This window comes from Benincasa hispida, chromosome 6 (assembly GCF_027475165.1).
Source record: "Benincasa hispida cultivar pf3 chromosome 6, pf3_genome.v1.1, whole genome shotgun sequence".
Lineage (NCBI taxonomy): Eukaryota > Viridiplantae > Streptophyta > Magnoliopsida > Cucurbitales > Cucurbitaceae > Benincasa > Benincasa hispida.
The window spans coordinates 31,257,070-31,278,143 of NC_143483.1; positions in this window are offsets into that span (position 1 = coordinate 31,257,070).

Below are 21,074 nucleotides of genomic sequence, written 5' to 3' on the forward strand. Positions count from 1 at the left end.
GCATTTACATTAAAATACAAATTAATCCAAAAATCGATTCTAAACTAAATCATTTTGAGCTATCAAGGGGACCTTATGGACCTGTAGCTTGAAACTTTAAAGGTACATGAATAATTAATTAAACTCTTTAATTACATTACCTACCATCCGTTAACTGTCGGACGGCCCATTAAAGACAGACAGCTGCACTCTTCGCACTATAGATATATTTCTATGTCCATTGGATATAACCAATCAACAATACGATGACCCTTCACAAATTGCTCGTAAGTATAACTAGGCCAAATTACCGTTTTCCCCCTGTAGTTACATCTAACTTCTTAAATACCACTGATCCTTCTAATGAACAATAGATCATAGTCCAATTATGACTACACCCCTCTCGGGCCAGGAGAGGTTGTGGCGCCACATTGTTCAAGCCCCAAAATCAGCCCTTAAGGGAGCGATTTATCTACTAAACCCCTCTCTAGCCGGACACGTCGTCTCAGTTGTGGCAGTGGGAAGCCTTCAGTTGACTTTACAGAATAGATTTATCATTTTAAATGATGTGTATGTTGTTCCCGAGTTAAAGAGAAACTTAATTTTTGTAAAGTGTTTGCTTGAATGTAAATATACTCTCAACTTTTTCAGTGAATAAAGTGTTTATTCTGAAAGTTGATGTTGAGATATGTTCAGCTAAACTAGAAAACAATTTGTATGTGCTAAGGTCGTTAGCAACAAATTCCCTCCATAACATAAAGATGTTTAAAACTGTTGTAACTCAAAATAAATGACTCAAAGTTTCTCCTAAAAAAAATGCTCAACTTTGGCACCTTCGATTAGGACACATCAATCTCAATAGGATTTAGAGGTTGGTGAAGAATGGACTTCTAAACGAGTTAGAGGAAAATTCTTTACCTGTGTGCCAGTCATGCCTTGAAGGCAAGATGACCAAAAGACCTTTTATTGGAAAAGGTTATCGAGCCAAATAGCCTCTAGAGTTAGTACATTCAGACCTTTGCGGTTCGATGAATGTATGAGCCAGGGGAGGCTACGAGTATTTCATCACTTTTACTGATGATTATTCGAGGTATGGGTATGTTTATTTAATGCAACATAAGTCAGAATCCTTTGAAAAGTTCAAAGAGTTCAAGGCTGAATTTGAAAATGCATTAGATAAAAGGATTAAAACACTTCGATCTGATTAGGGTGGATCAAATAGAGTGCTGATGGGAAGGTGCAAACCTTCAAGGCTAGACTTGTCGCAAAGGGTTATACCCAGGTGGAGGGAGTTGACTGTGAGGAGACTTTCTCGCCTATTGTCATGCTTAAGTCTATCCACATCCTCCTGCCCATTGCCTCATATTATGACTATGAGATATGACAAATGGATGTCAAGATTGCCTTTTTGAAAGGTAATCTTGAGGAGACCATTTATATTGTGCAACCCGAGGGGTTCATAGCCCAAAGCCAAGAGCAAAAATTTTGCAAACTGAATCGGTCCATTTATGGACTGAAACAGGCATCTCAATCTTGGAACATAAGGTTTGATACTGCGATCAAATCTTATGACTTTGACCAAAACATTGATGAACCCTTTGTCTACAAGAAAATCATCAACAATTCAGTAGTTTTCCTAGTGTTATATGTAGATGATATCCTACTCATTAGGAATGATGTAGGTTTACTGACTTCAGTTAAGAACTAGCTAGCGACCTAATTCCAAATGAAAGATTTGGGAGAGGCTTAGTTTGTTCTTGGGATTCAGATTTTTTGGGATCGAAAGAACAAAGTGCTAGCACTGTTTCAGGTATCGTACATTGACAAGATGTTGATCAAGTACTCGATGTAGAACTCCAAAAGGGGCCTTTTACCTTTTCGGCATGGAGTTACATTGTCTAAGAAGCAGTGTCCTAAGACACTTCAAGAGGTTGAGGAAATGAGACAGGTCCCCTATACATCTGTCGTTGGCAGTTTGATGTACGTAATGTTATGTACTAGACTGGACATCTGCTACGCTATGGGGATAGTCAGTAGATGTCAGTCTAATACAGGACATGCTCACTGGACTGCTGTCAAGAACATCCTCAAATATCTTCGGAGAACGAGAGATTACATGCTTGTGTATAGATCTAAGGATTTGATCCTTACAGGATACACAGACTCTGAATTTCAGACTGATAAGGATTCTCGAAAATCCACTTCAAGATCAGTGTTTACTCTTAACAAAGGAGCTATACTTTGGCGAAACACTAAGTAAGGGTGCATCGCTGACTCCACCATAGAGGTCGAGAAGCTTCTGAAGCTGCTAAGGAGGTCGTTTGGCTCAAGAAGTTCCTGACTGATCTAAAACTTGTTCCAGACATGTCTAGGCCCATCACCCTTTATTGTGATAATAGTGATACTGTGGAGAATTCCAGGGAGCATAGAAGTCACAAGCGCGACAAGCATATAGAGTAGAAATACCATCTCATCCGCGAAATTGTGCATCAAGGGGACGTGATAGTCACAAAGATAGCTTCGTAGCAAAACGTTGCTGATTCGTTTACGAAGGCTCTCACGGCTACAGTGTTTGAGGGTCACCTACAAAGCATGAATCTACGGGACTGTCCGTGGCTGGATTAGGGCAAGTGGGAGTATTGTTGTACTGGGCCTTTATGCCCTAGTTTATTGTTTTATACTTGTACTTATCTTGTACACCCCACTAGCCTTGGGACAAGTGGGAGATTATTGGGGCTGATGCCCTAAATCTCGTAGGGTCATGTAGTTTGTAAATATGTGTATGAACAAACATTAATGATATAATAATATGAGATTTTTTATTCACTACTGTCTATGAAATATGAGATATTTTAGTTGCATTAACCACAAACCAATAAACTAAGATTCCTGGTTATCGTTGTAACTTAAGCATGTATGTGGAGACATACAAATAGATCGTGCTTTAAGTGATGACCTAAATGGTCTGTAGTATATGGATAAAAGAGGGAAACCTTACCCTGGTGACACTACGGATATGACTTGCTTTGTAGATGTTACAAGTGTTGTAAAGTGCTACAAATGATCTAATCCTGGTCATTCATGTGGAGACATGCGAGCGGGGGTATTCTATATAAAGAGTTTGTATAAGACCAGACCACGAAATGTTTAGTCTTGTTATATAATGCCGTTCATGACAGAGACTTTCATTTCAGTAGGATGACCATAGGTAACATGACCTTAATCCTGAGTGAGTTGTGAACTCCTGCCTATAAGGGCGGTCCTTTGATTTACATGGTGCGAGTGGCCAGATTACCGACTCAAACCTACCACTTTGGGGATTCAACTGATTGGGGAGCTGGGAACTCAGTTACACAAGACGGAATTCACTCTTTTCCCGAAGCAGGGGTAAGTAGATAAATTGCTCCCTTAAGGGCTGATTCCGGGACTTGAACAATGTGGCACCACACCTTCTCATGGCCCGAGAAGAGTTCACTCATAGTGGGACAATGATGTATTGTTCATTAGAGGAATCAGTGGTACTTAAGAAGTTAGATGTAACTACAAGGGCAAAACGGTAAATTGGCCCAACTGTACTTATGAACGATTTGTGAAGGGTCATCGTATTGTTGATTGGTTATATCCAATGGACATAGAAATATATCTATAGTGCGAAGAGTGCAGCTGTCGGACTTTAGTGGAATGTCCGATAGTTAACAAGTGATAGATATCGTGATTAAAGAGCTTAGTAGGTTATTCATGTACCATTGGAGCTTTAAGCTACATGTCCATAAGGTCCCCTTGGTAGCTCAATGGATTCAAGTTGAGAATCAGTTTTTGGGTTAGTTTGAAGTGTTCAAATTAACAAGAGGAAATTTGATTTATATGATATAATTAAATTGATTCAATTATATGTGATATAATTGATTTGATGTATTAGATACATTAATTAGAGGAATTGATATAAATATGATTTATATTAAATGCAATAAAGGAGAAAAGGAACTATGGTTTAAATATTACATATGATGTGATATTAAAACTATAGGTTATAAATATAATATGATAAATTAGTTATCATATTTATTTATAATAAAATAATTATAAGATAATTGTTGGTGGTCAATTTCTTCTTTAACCGAGTGAGGAGTTATTATCAGTTTTAATAACTAAAGAATAAAAATGAAAATGGTTTTCATTTTTAAAAAAGGCAAGACATAACGATCAGGTGAAAAAGAAAAGCTATACGATAGCCTTTGAGAGAGTAAACAATCAAACTCTTCGTTACTAGACGATAGCTCCTCGTTTGCTATATGATCGAGTATCCAACTCTATACAATAGAAGTTTCACATTCTCCCACTTACTCAATCATTTTACTCGATCATTTAGTGCCTCATTCCTCTACCAAATCCACACAGAGCCCACACCTCCTGGATTTCCACACCGAGAATACCAAGGTAACCTCTTGGAAGTGTCAAGTTGTTGTTCGAGGGTCGAGGATCAAGTCTTGCTCGATTGTGTTCAAGGATTTGACTGTTCGTGATTTCACTGGTTGTTCGTTGCGTTCGTGCATTTAATCGAGTTTACTAGGACACGTAACTGGTGTTGATCGAGGAAATACTCGAAGAAGAGTTCTTTAAAGGTATGTCACTCGATTCTCTTTGTATTTAACTTAAAAACATGCTGTAATTTACTCGATGGTGCATAACTGTTGTTGTTTATTTGTAAATGCTATGTTCTTTCACAATGGGTTTGGAACGATCTGCTTCCGTTTAATGGTTCTTTTGTTTAAGAGGTCTTTCACCTTATGCTTAACCTCATATTTAGAAAGTATCCTGTCAAGCAACTTATTGCAAATGTTAGATCCCTCATCATTCAATGCTCGTGGGGTACCAAATCGTGTGAAAATATTTTTATGCAAAAAATTAAGAACAACACGAGCATCATTGTCCTAGTAGTAATCACCTCTACCCACTTTGAGACATAATCCACCACAAGCAGAATATAAGAATACCCCTCAGAGGTTGGGAAAGGACCCATAAAATAAATACCTCATACATCATATAATTCTACTTCTAAAACTGGGGTAAGGGAAAACTCACTTTTCCTCGAAACATTACCAGTACACTAGCACCTTTGCTGCAGTTCGTGCGAGTCCAAAATGGCCACCATATGGAGATGAATGGCATTCAAATAAAATTTTAGCATACTCCTCTAATGGCACATATCGTCTAATAACATTGTCAGAACAGATCTTAAAAAGAAAGGGGTCGTCCGAAAGAAAAAAACTTGACCTGGTGGAGGAACCTTTTCTTTTGTTCATAGTTCAAGTCAGAGGACATCACTCCACCTGCCAAATAGTTCACATAATCAGCGAACCAAGGAATACTCCCCTTTACCTTGTACAGGCGCTCATCAGGAAATTCTTCAACCATTGGAGTCAATTGGTGGCCACTTTCATGCTCAATCCTGGATAGATGATCGGTTACCACATTCTCACAACCTTTTTGATCCTTTATTGTGAAGTCAAATTCTTGCAACAATAAAATCCATCTAATCAGTCTAGTAGTTTGCCCTGTAGTTAATGAATGAATGTTAATTTAATTAAAGAGCTTAATTAATCAATCGTGGATCATTGGAGCTTATAATATGTAGGTCCATAAGGTCCCCTTACTAGCTTACCACAGACCAACGAGGATCAAATATGTTGAAAGAAAATTTTGAAATATTCAAATTTATGAGGAGAAATATAAATTGTATTGGATACAATTAAATACATATTTTATTATAAAGTTTATTTGGATGAGATTCAAATTATAACTTAAAATATGGAGAATTTAATTTAGTTGAATATGATTCAAATAATTAATTATTTATTTGATGAGATCCCCTAAATAAATAAATTATTTAATTTGAATAAGATTCGAATTAAATAGATATTGGGAGAATTAATTTATTTGAATATGATTCAAATAATTAATTAATCAATTTGAATGAGATTCAAATTAAAGTGAATATGGAGAAGATAAATATTTAAATATGATTTAAATATTTAAAACCCTTTAATATGAGATATTAAATGAGAAGATATTTTTTAGATATTATTGAATATTTAATTTAAAATATTTGCAAAGGGATTCTCCTAATAAGATTAGGAGTGATCTAGTAAAGATCTATAAGTAGGGCCCAACGGAGCCCTCGTGGAACTCACTTCTACACTTCTTCTCTTTACAACATAATCTCTATAATCATTTCGTAGAGAATTCTCTCGCAAGAAAATTCTCCTAATTTTGGAGAAGTGCTCTAAAATTCTTCTTCCTTATTCCCTCTTATCTTTCAAGAGTGGTTCTCACAAACGAGATCCTTGCCAGAACCATAGCAAGGAAGATCTCGTGGAAAGGATGATTTCGAGGAGAAAACTATCAATTTGAGGAGAAGATTTTGGTACAATTTTGAATCGACAAGTATGGTGCTTAACCTTCTATTTATTTTTGAATTTTTAATTCGTTCAAGTAATCAAAGAAAGTGTCTTACCCTTCCGCCCGGATTCAAATTCCATTATACAAGCCCTTAACGTGTTATATAGAGATATAAAGAAATAGATTAAAGGGAATAAAGAATTGGTCGTCAATTAAGCCATTGCCGATAATGCATCAATGTCTTCTTCTTTATCCCACTTTAATAAACTCCATGATCAAGCTCTGATAATCTCTTTGAATGGTAGCCTCTCAGCCTTTGTGGAAAAACTCTAAGTGATCCCAAGTCGGATTCCTTTCAAAAGACGGCAAAAAGAACTTAAATAGGGTTGGAAATGCCACAACACCGTGATGTTCTTTAAAAATTGCGCTTGTCAGACTTTGGAGTGCCACGATGCTACTCTACTATGCAACCTCAAGTTCTTTACGTTGGGCACAACACCATTCACACTTTTTAACCCTCTTTTGACCTATTCTTTTGTCCTAGGTCAAAGTTTAACCTTCCTAAGGGGTATTTTGGTATTTTTAGATCACATTTGACTCGTTCCACTTTAATTTCTCATTTCCTACAAAATAAATAAATAAACATCAAAGAACTCATTTATGCAATAAAACTAAAAAAAATCTAAACCTAAGAAAGCATTTTTCAAGTGATTTTCAGCACCCTAAACTTAGAAATTTGTTAGTCTCGAGCAAAGAAAAACAAGACTATAGAGAAACTCAAAACAAGCATGCATATGACTCAAACCTCCTCATTCCAAAATACATGTTAGAATCATAAGTAGAAACAATTACAATACATATGTTGTTAAAGAAATTTTAAGGCAAAATCTAATCATTCCTCATGTATGTGCATGAAAGAATTTTTATTCAAGTCCTAATAATTTCTCATGATTTTAAATGAACCTTTTTAGTTTTCTCATACTCTGGTTCAGTGAAACTTATTAGAATTTCTTTATCATTAAAGTCCACTAGGTTGACATTTATTTTTTTCTCTTTTTTTAGACTAAATAAAAACTTCTCATGACACATTACCTTCGTTATGGCTTGTCCACATGGCTTCACAAATGACATCCAGCTATGAGCAGTATCTCAATCGAAGTACCTAAGCTTATTCACTTCCTAAGCTAGCCTAGCATAAAAATGAAGGAGGAGTAACCTTTTTCAAAAATAGTTTTCTTTTGTTTTTTTTCTTTCTTTTCAACATACTTTTCTTTTCCACTCAATCTAATAGCAAAACTACATAATAAATATAATTTTCTAACTTATTCTAGGGCTTTCGAGGTGACGACCTGATTAATTCAAGTAAATTCATGTTTGAAACTTAAACAAACATGGCTACGTGTTAAAAAATTCAAGGGAATCAAAAAGGGACTTAAATATAGCTTAACTCAAGACTATGCTACCCTATTTCCATAACAGATCATCTAACATGCAATTCAAAAAGACTCATAGACAATCATAGGTATCAACACACTTAAAGAATTTCTCACATTAAAGCATACATCAAATTATATTTCATACTCAAATAAAAAAAATTTCATTTCAGCCACTCAACCTCTCAACTTCATTAACATGCATAATTCATATATTTCAAATTAAGATGCATAGTAGGATCAAACCACACAAAGACACAGAAGGGCAGTAATTCCCCCACCCTAAACTTTGAATCTAGCATTGTCCTCAATATAATAAAAAGAACTAAAGCACAGAAGGAGTGAATGGTACTTGCCTAGACAATGTGGTGGACCACATGTATTAGGCCTGCGAACAAGAATTTTGTGTAGAGCGATCACCTCTAAAATGAAACACTCAAGGCACACAAGTAAGAACTTGTCATAGTGGCTACTATCTAATAAAAAAAAAAAAAATGAAAAGCTTGGGTTGCCTCCTAAGAAACACTAAGTTTAATGTTTATTAGCTAGACGGGGCTCACATGTCAAGCAGGATCCCAAGGTGGTTTCACTATTCCATGCTTCGAACCACCCAATCAACAATTCTCGACCATACTGGCACTTACATAAATAGTTAACAATATTAACATTGCCAACACTCATATCATTCAAAATTTCCATAAAAGACATCTTTAGGATTATTTTTACAGAAATAAAACCAGGTTCAAAGACATAATTTCTATCAACAGAAACTATGATATTTACTTCACATCTTGTGTTGTTAATATATGATATTTACTTCACATCTTGTGTTGTTAATATATGATATTTACTTCACATCTTGTGTTGTTAATATATGATATTTACTTCACATCTTGTGTTGTTAATATATGATATTTACTTCACATCTTGTGTTGTTAATATATGATATTTACTTCACATCTTGTTTTTTGCTCGGAAAATGTTTTATTTGCTTTACCACAAACCAATAAACATAAAATCCCTGGTTATTTGTATGTGACTCAAGCATGTATGTAGTGACATACAAGTGAATCATGTCTTGAGTGATAACCAAAATGGTCTGTAGTATATGGATAAAAGAAGGAAACCTTATCCTAGTAACACTACAGACGCGACCCGCTTTGTGGAATGGTCACAAATGTTGTGACTTGTCATAGATGGTTTGATCCTGATCATTCGTGCTGGGGACATGTGAGCAGGGGCATCCTATACAAAGAGTTTGTATAAGACCTGACCACTAAGTGTTAACGTCTCGTTATATAACACCGTTCATGACAGAAACTTCACTTCACTAGGATGACCATAGGCAACATGACCTCAATCCTGAGTGAGTTGGGAACTCCTACCATTGAGGGTGGTCCTTTGATTTGTATGAGTGCAAGTGACCAGGTCGTCGATTCAAATCTACCATTTTGGGGATTCTTTTGATTTGGAAGCTGGAAACTCAGCTACACAAGATGAAATTCACTTCTTCCCCGAGGTAGGGTAAGTAGATAGATAGCTCCCTTAAGGGCTAATTTCGGGGCTTAAACGATGTGGCGCCACATACCTTCTCTTGGCCCGAGAGGTGTTCACACATAGTTGGACTATGTTGTATTGTTCATTAGAGGAATCAGTGGTACTTAAGAAGTGAGATGTAACTATAGGGACAAAACAGTAAATTGGTCCAGTTGTACTTACGAGCATCTGTGAAGGGTCATCGTATTCATGATTGGTTATATCCAATAGACACATAAATATATCTGTGGTAAGAAGAATTCAGTTGTTGGTCTTTAGTGGAATCACTGATAGTTAACAGATGGTGGATCTCGTGGCTAAAGAGTTTAGTCAGCTATTCACGTACCGTTGGAGCTTCGAGCCACAGGTCTATTAGGCCCCCTGGGTAGTTTGGATAAAGTCGAGAACCAGTGTTTGGATAATTTGATATGTTCAAATTGACAAGAGGAAGTTCAATTATATATGATATAATTGGACTGGTTAATTATATATGATATAATTAGCTAAATGTATGAGATACATTATTTTGGAGGAAATCAGATATAAATATGATTTATATCAAGTAGAGGAGAAAATACTATAGTAGATATATGATATCAAACTATAGGATATAAATATAATATGATTATATTTATTAATTAATTGATTGATTAATTATATGATAATTAATCCATTTTTCCACGTTCGGACGTGGGTAGTGGGCAGCGTTGGTTATGGTAACCGACGAGTTAAAAATGAAAAGAGTTTTTCATTTTGAATGCGCATTCAATATTGCTTTGACCGCCCAAAAAGAATTTGTGAAACGATCGCCCGAGAGCCTATAAGATAGTTGCTTCTCCGTCTAAACGATCGTCTACCTCACGATTTATCTAAACGATCGTATACGTTTTTCCTAAACGATTGTTCAGTTTTTCATACACGATCGTGTAGCTCCCCTATGCGATAAGCACTTCTGCTATACGATAGCACTGTTTTCTCTCCCACTTGCTTATCGTCTACACGACTTGTTATCCTCCGTCCTTTACCAAATTCACCAAAGCCTACCCTTTGGGTTTTCACTCTGAGAATACCCAGGGCACATTAGTGGTGGTGTCGTCCCCGCTGCAGCATTCGTGTTCATGTTGATCGTGCTGTTGCAGTCGACGTTCCCACTAGGCGTTGGTAGATCTGTTGGAGAGATCTGCTACGTTGGAATTCCGGAGTTTGAAGATAGTCTTCAACTGGTATGAAATTCTATCCCTTACGATTTTATCTTGTTCTGAGCATGCCGATAATGTGACTTATGTTCATAACTGTATGTGTTGAATGTATATCATTTATATTTCGGTCACTGTGATATCGGAGCGATTTGAACACACTCATGGAACTCTCGGTATGAGATCCTTTAGTTTTGTTATTTCATTTTGACATTTACTCATATCCAATAAACAAAGCTCCATGGTTATCTTATGTAAACTTAAGCATGTATATGTGATATACAAGTGGATCATGACTTAAGTGATAACCTAAATAGGTCTGTAGTATAAGGATTAAGGTAGGATACCTGATCTTGGTAACACTATAGATACGACCCACTTTATAGAGGTTTGCAAGTGTTATAAACTACTATAAATGGTAGATCCTAACCATTCATGTGGAGACAAGCGAGCGAGGGTGTCTTATGCTCTGTCTATAACGCCATGATACTAAGACCGGACCACGAGATGACTACAAGATGACTAGACTATGTATATAATGCCATTGATACTAGAGACTTACATCTCACCTAAACGACCATAGGTGACACGATCTCAATCCTGAGTGTTTTAGGAATTCCTGCTTTTGAGGGTGGTTCTTTGATTAGTATGGGTGAGAGTGGCCGATTGCCAACTCAACATGCCTACCTTTTTTGGGGACTTGTTTGATTTGGGAGCTGAGAACTCAATACACAAGATGAAATTCACTCCTTCCACGAAATAGGGGTAAGTAGAGAGATTGTTCCCTTAAAGGCTGATTCCAAGGCTTGAACATAGTGGCCACAACTTCTATTTGAAAGAGTGGACTCAGTCATAGTAGGACTTTGACTTATGTTCATTATAGGGATTAGTGGTATTTAAGGAGTTAGATGTAACTACAGGGGCATAACGGTTATTGGCCGAGTTGTACTTACGAGCGATCTGTGAAGGGTTGTCGCACTGCTGATTGGTTAAGATGGACACATAATATATCTATGGTAAGGAGAGTTCAGCTGTCGATCTTTAGTGGAGTGCCTGGCAGTTAACGGTTGGTGGATCCCGTGACTAAAGAGTTTAGTCAGTTATCCACATACCGTTTGAGCTTCGAGCTACAGGTCCATAAAGTCCCCTTGCTAGCTCAATGGATTCAAGTTGAGGATCATTTCTTGGTGTTGATTTAAATGTTCAAATTGACAAGAGGTAATTCGATTATATATGATATAATCGGAATGGTGTATGAGATACATCAAGTGGAGGATTAATATAAATGAGATTTACATTAAGTTCCATGAAATAGAAAAAGAACTATAGTTTGTATGTTCCATGAGATGAAATATTAAAACTATAGGTTATAAATATAGTATGATAAGTTAGTTATCATTTATATTCATAGTAATATTAATTATTGGATAATTATCTCTTTTTCTCTAATAACCAATTGAGTGGAAGGTTATTGGTTGTTTCATGGTAACCGTGAGATAAAAGGAAAAATGTTTTCCTAATTTTAGTAACTTGTTAATTTGAGATTTTCAATTTCGGAAAAAATACTCACGGGAAGTTGTCAAGTAAATTGGATTTACTAAGCGACAACTTGGAGTAAGGTAAATGATCGTGGAGTGTTATTAAGCGGTAGACACTCAGCTAAGCGATGAGCTAAACAATCACATAGCTTTTGCTAGACGATCGCTTAGTTTTTCCTAAACAATTGAGCATCGACCTATATGATAGGTTCTTCTATCTCCCACTTGCTCAATCGTTTACATGATTGTGTTTCCTTTGGTCTTCTACCTCAAACCAAGTCAACACAGAGCCCACCCTCTGGATTCTCACACTGAGAATACAAGGGTAGTCTTCTTGGTGGTGTTTTACTCAACTCGACACTATCGAGGTTCTGTGGAGGTCGTTCATGTTGTTCGAGGTGTTTGTGACCTAGGCGATCACTGAGTTTGAGTGTGAGGTGATCGTGCAGTGTAGCGGTCGTGTTGGACGAGCGTTTATGTGTTGCTATGTTGCTTTGATCGAGTGTTCGTGATCAAGGAGCTTTGTGATGAGTCGACTAAAGTGTGTTGCTCTTGTCCTTGATCATTTGTATAGCATGCTGTAGTTTATGTATTTTTGCATAACCATATATTTCTATTTATAATTGTAGTTGTAAAATTCATATACGATTGTAATTTGGAATGATCTTTCTGCTGCTCATGGAAATCCTCTTGTTCGATTTCCTTCAATTAGAAGGTTCAATGGAGATATATATATATATATATCATCACATGCATCATACTCATCAATATTCTGTATCCTATAACACTAAACTACCTCATCATGGGGTTCTAGAGACTTATAAATATTGAACATTACCTACTCGTCATTGACTCTAAAGTCAACTCATCGTCCTGCACGTCAATAAGGGCTTTATTGGTAGCTAGGAATTGTCTCCCTAAGATGATTGGTATTTCAACATTCTCCTCCATGTCGAGCACCATAAAGTCTGCAGGAAATATAAACTTGTCGATCTTGACCAATTCGTCCTCAACAATACTACGATGGTATGTGAGGGACCGATCAACCAACTACAGCGATATGATGTTCCACTGCACTTCTCCAAGCCCAAGTTTCTTGTATACTGACAAAGGCATAATGTATTGGGAATGACCTAAACTCGCAGTTCGTAAATGTTGTTGAGTTTTTTTTTTATTGATATTGCATCCTTCTATGAAAATCCAATAAACGGATCCATGGCTTTAACATGAATACTTTAACTTTATGTGGTGACATAAATGGATCAAGTTTTAGTATGTAGCCAAAATGGTCTATGTATACGGATGGGATTGGGTACCTCATCCTAGTGACACTATTGGATGTGGCTCATTTTGTATACTGATACAAATGATATGATCCAAAACTAATTCATATAGAGACATGTGAGTGGAGGCATCCTATGCAATGAGTTTGCATAAGACCGGACCTCGAAATAGTCATTTTTCTTTCTAACAACCGTTTACTGTTAAAATTGACTATCTCAAACTTAATTACTATGGTAACTCGATCTTAATCCTTAGCTAACTATGAACTCTTGTTAATTCGGGATTATCCTTTGATCTTCGTAGGTGAGAATAGTTCAAAAGCACTACTCAATAAGCCTCCCATTTATAAGACCGAATAAATAGCAAGGGACACAGCTATGCAATGAAAAGCATCTATGAGCGCGTTCGGATCTTTTTGATTTAATTGTGACTGAAATAAAACACACACATTGTATCAAACAATTATGAAATTTACACTAATTAACGACATGTTTTGATAAATAAATTACAAAGGGATTGAGTTCACATACCAGTTGAAAACACTCTTCAATCTCGAACTCAAAGCAGCGGAAGAACTTCTACGAACTGTGTTTTCCTAACAAGGCCCAAGTATAAGTCTTCTTAGGTTTCCTGGTAAATCTAGGGTCGAACACAGGGACTACTAAGTAAATATGCGACAAACTCTTCAATTCTATTGCGGTGGTAAATAAATGAAATGGGTAGTGTTTGAGTAAGATTTTCCCTATTCGACGGAATTGAACGCAGAATGATGAAAGTGTAGAGCTACAATAAGTATGCGATGAAGGGGTTGAGAAGGGGTTTAGCTAACATTTCCTAAGATTGTGCACAAGTTATGCGATCATGCAACACAAATAACAACACTTCATTTCTCAATGCAGAATGCCATAATTCCTATTTCTAGGACCATGCGAAGTGTATGCGAAACAGTCAATAGGACTTATTTCTAAGCCTCTACTATTACTTATGCAATGATGAATGATGCACACATAAAACAAGGTGACCACATACAATAATTCCTATTTTTAGGGCACATGCGATGTATAAATAGCAATAGAACTTATGTCTAAGTTTCTATTTCTTGCTTATGCGATTCTAATCCGACTCTCTCAAGCCTAGATTCTATCTTTAGACTACTCTCTCAAGTATGTTCAAAGGGTGAATGATGCATACATAAGACAAGATGATCGTATAAAATGTAAATCTTAAATCATGCTAGCTAAGTACTTCTCAACCCATTCAGAAATTTAGCTACTCATGTGTGGTATGGAGAGATTGAACATAGATTGAAATGAGATTTCCATTTTCTGTAAATAAAGTACTGAATACAAAATAACAAATGGATGTGAGAGATAACAAGCCCGGTAAGCAATGTCTTGCTTTCCGTGGCCTTTTACACTGCTCTTTTATCATTTTAACTTTGTTCTCAATGTGGATTTTTTCTCTCGCAAGTGTTGGCCCTCTCTCCTTTGTATTGCTTTCCAACAGTCTCTCGATCTGTCCAGGAATGATCTCTCGGCTTTCTAGCCTCCTTGCTCTCTCTATCCTCTATGTATAAGTGTACACGAGAATGGACTAACTGGCGAACTAACAAAAGACTCCTTTTACACTCGTGGCCTTCGGTATTTATAGATTTCAAGGTGAAACAGCCTTTCTTGCTAATGGTTGCAATGATGGGCGACATTAATTCCCCTACTCTAATGCGTCGTTTAATGGTCACCGAAAGTTGAGTGTACTTGCTATAGTGTGGTTTTTAATGGCTTGTCAAGTAAATTCGGAATTAACCGTTATCAGCTTTCCGTCCCATCATGATTTATTATGTTGTCGCCTTGATGCGAGGTATTTATGCGGTCGCCTCTTTTAGAAACTTCTCATGATCGCATGATTTACGATCGCAATCTTCAACCACGCTGACGCATTGTGCCCTTGGATCGCAATTTCATATGCATCATCGCATTGTTCCTGCACAAAATAGGTAAATTAACTGCTTTTATGTGATGAACACTTGCGATCACAATTCCATAACATTGCCTATTTCACCATCGCATTCTCTCATTGTTTTAGTTATTTGAGCTGTAATAACTTGTATTTCTACAAGTTATCAATCGCCCAACAAAACAGTTGGCTATGATAGCACGATTGTCTACACGAACGGCAGCAACACGAACAAGCAAGAACAAGCAGAAGCGGGGACAACACCACCGCTTGGATCCCTTGGTATTCTCGGAGTGAGAATCCAAAGTGTGGTCTTTGGTGAATTTGGTAGAAGTCGGAGGAACGGGCTGGTCGTATAGACGATAAGTAAGTGAGAGAGAATGATATCGTATAGCGGGGATGCTTATCGTTTAGATAAAGCTACATGATCGTGTAGATTTTACTAAGCAATCGTCTAGTAATAGGTAAACGATCGTTTAGAAAACGCGGCACGCTAGGCGATCGTTTAGGAAAGCTAAGCGATCGTGTAGAGAAAGGTGTGCGATTATTTAGACGCGGGTGTGCGATCGTTTAAGCGATGAAGCTCTATCGTATAGGCTCTCGGCTAAGCGATCAAGACGTTTTCACACCGATTGCGATTTTTTCAAACTTTTTGCCAAATGAAACAAATTTTCATTTCATTCTTCGGTTATAATAATCGAATACGGCTTCTCCCACTAACGCACGATTGAGGAGAATATTTCGGCCAATTATCTCATAATTAACCAATTTAATAATAAATGAATATAATCATATTGTATTCTTACCCTATAGTTTGATATCACATATCTACTATAGTAATTTCTTCTCCACTTGATATAAATCATATTTATATCTAATTTCCTCCAAAATAATGTATCTCATACATTTAGCTAATTATATTATATATAATTAACCAGTTCAATTATATCATATATAATCGAACTCCCTCTTGTCAATTTGAACATTTCAAACTGACCTAAAAACTGATTCTCGACTTTGTCCAAACTACCTAGGGGAGACTTTAGGGCATCAATCCTAACAGATCGATGGGAGCTTAAGGAGCAAGATGTATTTACAGGGATAAAATGGTAATCTTTGACCCAACTTTAAATATGAACGACTTGTGAAGAATTGACTTACCGACTATGGTAAAATGGACAGAAATACATCTACAGTGAGGAGAGTACAACTATCGAGTTATAGTGGAATTTCTTGATAGTTAACGAATAGTGATTAATTTGGTTTAAAAATTTTAACCGATTAATTACAAGTCGTTGAAGCTCATGATTTGTAGATCCATAAGGTCCATCTACTAGCTCGTAATTTGGACTAGTAAATTGAGTAATCTTGATAAGATTTGAAATTAGGGTTTAGAATTTGAAATGTTCAAATTCATTTAGGGTTTCTATGTATTACATTCGATACAATTAAAATGTTTAGGCTTATCGAAACTAAACGAAATTAGAGAAACGATTAATGTTTAAATATGATTTAAATATTAATTGTATTAAATTAATTTCATTTTGATGGAATTGTTTTTATTAATTTAATATTAGATATTAAATTAATAAATTTAATTAAAAGGTTTAATTAATTAGTTTTATTTAAAAATTAACTAATTGAATTAATTTTTATAAAACTAATTAAATAAGTTTAAATTAAAATGGTTTTAGAAATCATTTTTTGGAAAATCTTTTTTGAAAACCATTTTTTCAAAGTGGAGATTTCCAAAATGTTGGAAATCTCCACTATGTACTAAACTTCCTTATTCACGTCTCCATTTTCTCCATGAAGTAAGAGCTGCCCTTCATGCAAGCCATGATGCATGGTGAAAGCTCTATAAATTGGAGTGCTCAGCTGAATTATGATTCATGCTTACTAAGAACTTCAAAAGAAGCTCTACAAAAATCACCAAACCCTCTTCATATCTTATATACTTCCAGCTCAATTTAGTGTTTCCACCACACAATCCTTGCAAGAGAATAGTAGAGAAGATATTGGTTGTTGTCTACTTGAAGGCTGAAGCTCTTTCACGTGGAACTCAACTGGACTTGAAGAGGATACTTCAAAGGTATTGTGTTCAACAAATCTTCTTCTGTAAAAGTTACTTTGAAATGTGTTTTAAACTCAAATTAAGTATGATTAAAATGCTTATTAATTCTATTTTTCTTCCGCTGCATATTAATATACTCTAACATAAGGTTAATTAAAATGTCTAAATCACATAATGCATGTTTAACCTCTAAACTACCAATATTACAAGGGATAGTTGAAGGGTTTCAAATACCCACAGCAGAAGCATGAGAATGCGATTGAGTCTCAATTTCATTTTACGGAACATATAATAAACTAGAGTATGGAAGCTACAAGATAAATCTATATAATACAAAGAATAAAAAGGGATAAAGTAATACATACCCTTGAAGACCCAATCTTCAAGTTTCTTATCTAGTTTGATCACGAACGTGAATTTGCACCTCTCGAATCCGAACAAAAACAACGAACACATTATAAACCTTTTACTCCTTTGGACACCACCATGAACAAATCTTCCTTGTTATCCTCAAGGAGATAATCAAAGGCGGAGTTGTGTGGGCTTGCCTTTTTGGTAAGGTGAGAGAGCCTTTTGGATAGAGAGAAAAACTACAAAGAAGAAGAAAAGAAAGATGAAGATCTCTATCTTCTATCAAAATCATGTTGAACAACCTAATCCTCCACTTCCCTCTAACTGATTATTAGATCTATGAGAAAGAAGAAAATAACCTCCAATTTTGAGAAAATAACTCCTAAGAGTTATTTAATTTGAATTTCAATTTCAATTTCAAATTCAAATGTAACTATATTAATTATTAATATAATATAATTAAATTGAAATTATATATTATATCCTATATAATACATAATTTTATTCGTCGAAAATGCCCTAAAACTCGCAGTTCAAATACTGGAAACATATTCTATTCATCAATAAAAGTATTATTGAGTTGTTCATTCAATAAGTATGAATACTTTAACTTTATGTGGAGACATAAAAGTGGATCAAGTTTTAGTATATAGCCAAAATGATCTATAAGTATATGGATGAGATGGGATACCTCGTCCTAGTGACTAGAGGTGTACATAGTCCAGGTTGGGCCGGGTTAGAAGATTTTTGTGGACCAACCCAAAAATTCGGGTTGGCTAATAATGAACCCTATTAGTTCTTTTTTGGAGAGTCAACCCAACCCAATCCAACCCAAAATTTCTGGGTTAGGCCGGGTTGTGTCACCGGTTCTTTTTTTTTAATTTGACTGTTTTTTTAACTTTATATATATATATATATATTCGGGTCGGGTAGGGTTGACCCGAGCCTGAAATGAGGTAACCCGAGACCCAACCGAATTTAATATTTTTTTAACATTTTTAACCCAACCCAACCCAAAATAAAATCTAACCCAACCCAACCCTTGCGATTTGGGTCGAGTAGTCCAGGTTAGTTGGGTTACTGGGTTTTTTGAACACCCCTACTAGTGACACTATTGGATGCGACCCACTTTGTATACTAATACAAATGATGTGATCCCATAATCATTAATGTGCAGACATGTGAATGGGGGCATCCTATGCAAAAGATGTTTGCATAAGATCGGACCACGGAATAGTCACTTTTCTTTATAACGACTATTTACTGTTAAAACTGACTATTTAAATTCGATGGCCTATGATAATTCGATCTTAATCCTAAGCTAACTAGGAACTTCTGTTTATTCAGGATTATCCTTTAATTTGCATAGGTGAGAGTAGTTGAACAGCATTGCTCAATAAGCCTCCCATTTTGGGGATAAGACCGAATAGATAGCTGGAGACATAGTCTTGCAAGATGGAATTCACTCCTACCCGATTTAGGGTTAGCAGATAGGTTATTCTCTTAAGTACTGTTTCTAGTTTTGAATAATGCCCCTCCACCGCCCCCCCCCCCCCTCTCCTCTTCCTCCTGGTTGAAAGGGATATGGTTAATTAGTTGGACTATAAACCAATTGTTCAAACAGAGGATTAGCATGAGCTTAAGGAGCAAGATGTATTTATAGGGGTAAAATGGTAATTTTGACCTTGCTATAAATACGAACAACCTGTGAAGGATCAACTTACAGATTATGGTTAAAACGGACAAAAGTATATCTACAGTGAGAAGAGTGCAATATCGAGCTATAGTGGTGTATCTCGACAACGAATACTGATTGATTCGGTCTAAAGAGTTTAGCCAATTAATTTCAAATCATTAGAGTTCATGATTTGTAGGTCCATAAGGTCTCTATACTAGCTCATAAAATTATCTTGGTTAGTGAGTTGAGTAGTTTTGAAACATTCAAGATTGAAATTAGGTTTTTGAATTTGAAGTGTTTAAATTCAATTTAGGGTTTGATTAATTGTATTTGATACAATTAAAATGTTTAATTTGGTTGAAATTGAACGTAATTGGAGAGATTAAAATATTGTTTTACATGAATAGGATTCATGTATAAATTAGGTGTTTGATTAATTTTATATTTGATATTAAATTATCATTTATTTATTTAATTAAAATTATTTAATTATTTATTTAAATAAATAAATTATTTTCCAATTTCAATTTAAAATTTAGTTTTTTAATTTTGAATTAATATTAATTTTGGTGAAAATTAGATTAAATAGAAAATGAAAATTGGAAAATTATTAGTTAGTGGATTAATCCAACATTTGTTGGATTAATCCATAGATCAACACCAATCCCACTAACCTCGTGCTGATTAAAGTGTCAATCAGCATTGCCAATCAGTGGTTGTTGTTAGAGTTAAACAACATGCAGCAAAAGTATCAAGAATCCATAAGCATTCTAATTCACTAATTTTGGTAAAAACTAAAGCATGTTGTTCATAAAAATGGGTTTTCAGAACATACCTTTGAAGAATTCTTCAAGAAAATCGTCTATTCAGCTACTGTCTTCACTTAATATCAACGTGAACCACCTCAAAACTTTCCCTACTATGCTCTTGGAACTTTAGACAGAGTTGTGGGACTCAAGAACAGCTTGTAGATGTGGAGAAACAAGGAAAGCTCACAGCAGCAAGTTGAAAAAGACAACTTCTTCTTCACCATGATTTTTCTCTCAAAATTTTGTATTCTTCTCCTTCTCCAACAACTCCAATATTCTTCATATATCAAGATGAAGATGCAAAGAGATGGAGTGCATGGCTTGCAGCTCATGCTTGGAGAATTAAGGTAGAGAAAATCATGGTTTGTATGTGAGCATAAAGATGATGATAATGGAAAAAACTCTTTTTCCATTATGTGCAACCCATGCAAATGAATTTTCATTTTATTTTTTAAAATACAAAAAAATGACTTTTAAATTATTTTAATTTAAAAATGGATTTTTTTAAATTAATTTAAAAAATCAATTAATTAATTTAATATCAAATATTAAATTAATTTTTGCACAATAATCATCTTTATATATTTAAATCATATTTAAATATTTATTCTCTTGTTCCATTTTATTTGAACGTTTCAAATTAATTTCTCAAGCTACCCTAAAGTGTACCCATTTACGAGCTAGTAGGGGGACCTCGCGGACCTACAGATCATGGGCTCTAACGATCCGAGATTAATCGGCTAAACTCATTAGATCGATGTAACCCTCATTTGTTAACAAATGCGTGATTCCACTAAAGCCCATAGCTGAACTTCCCTCACTGTAGATATATTATGTCCACTCG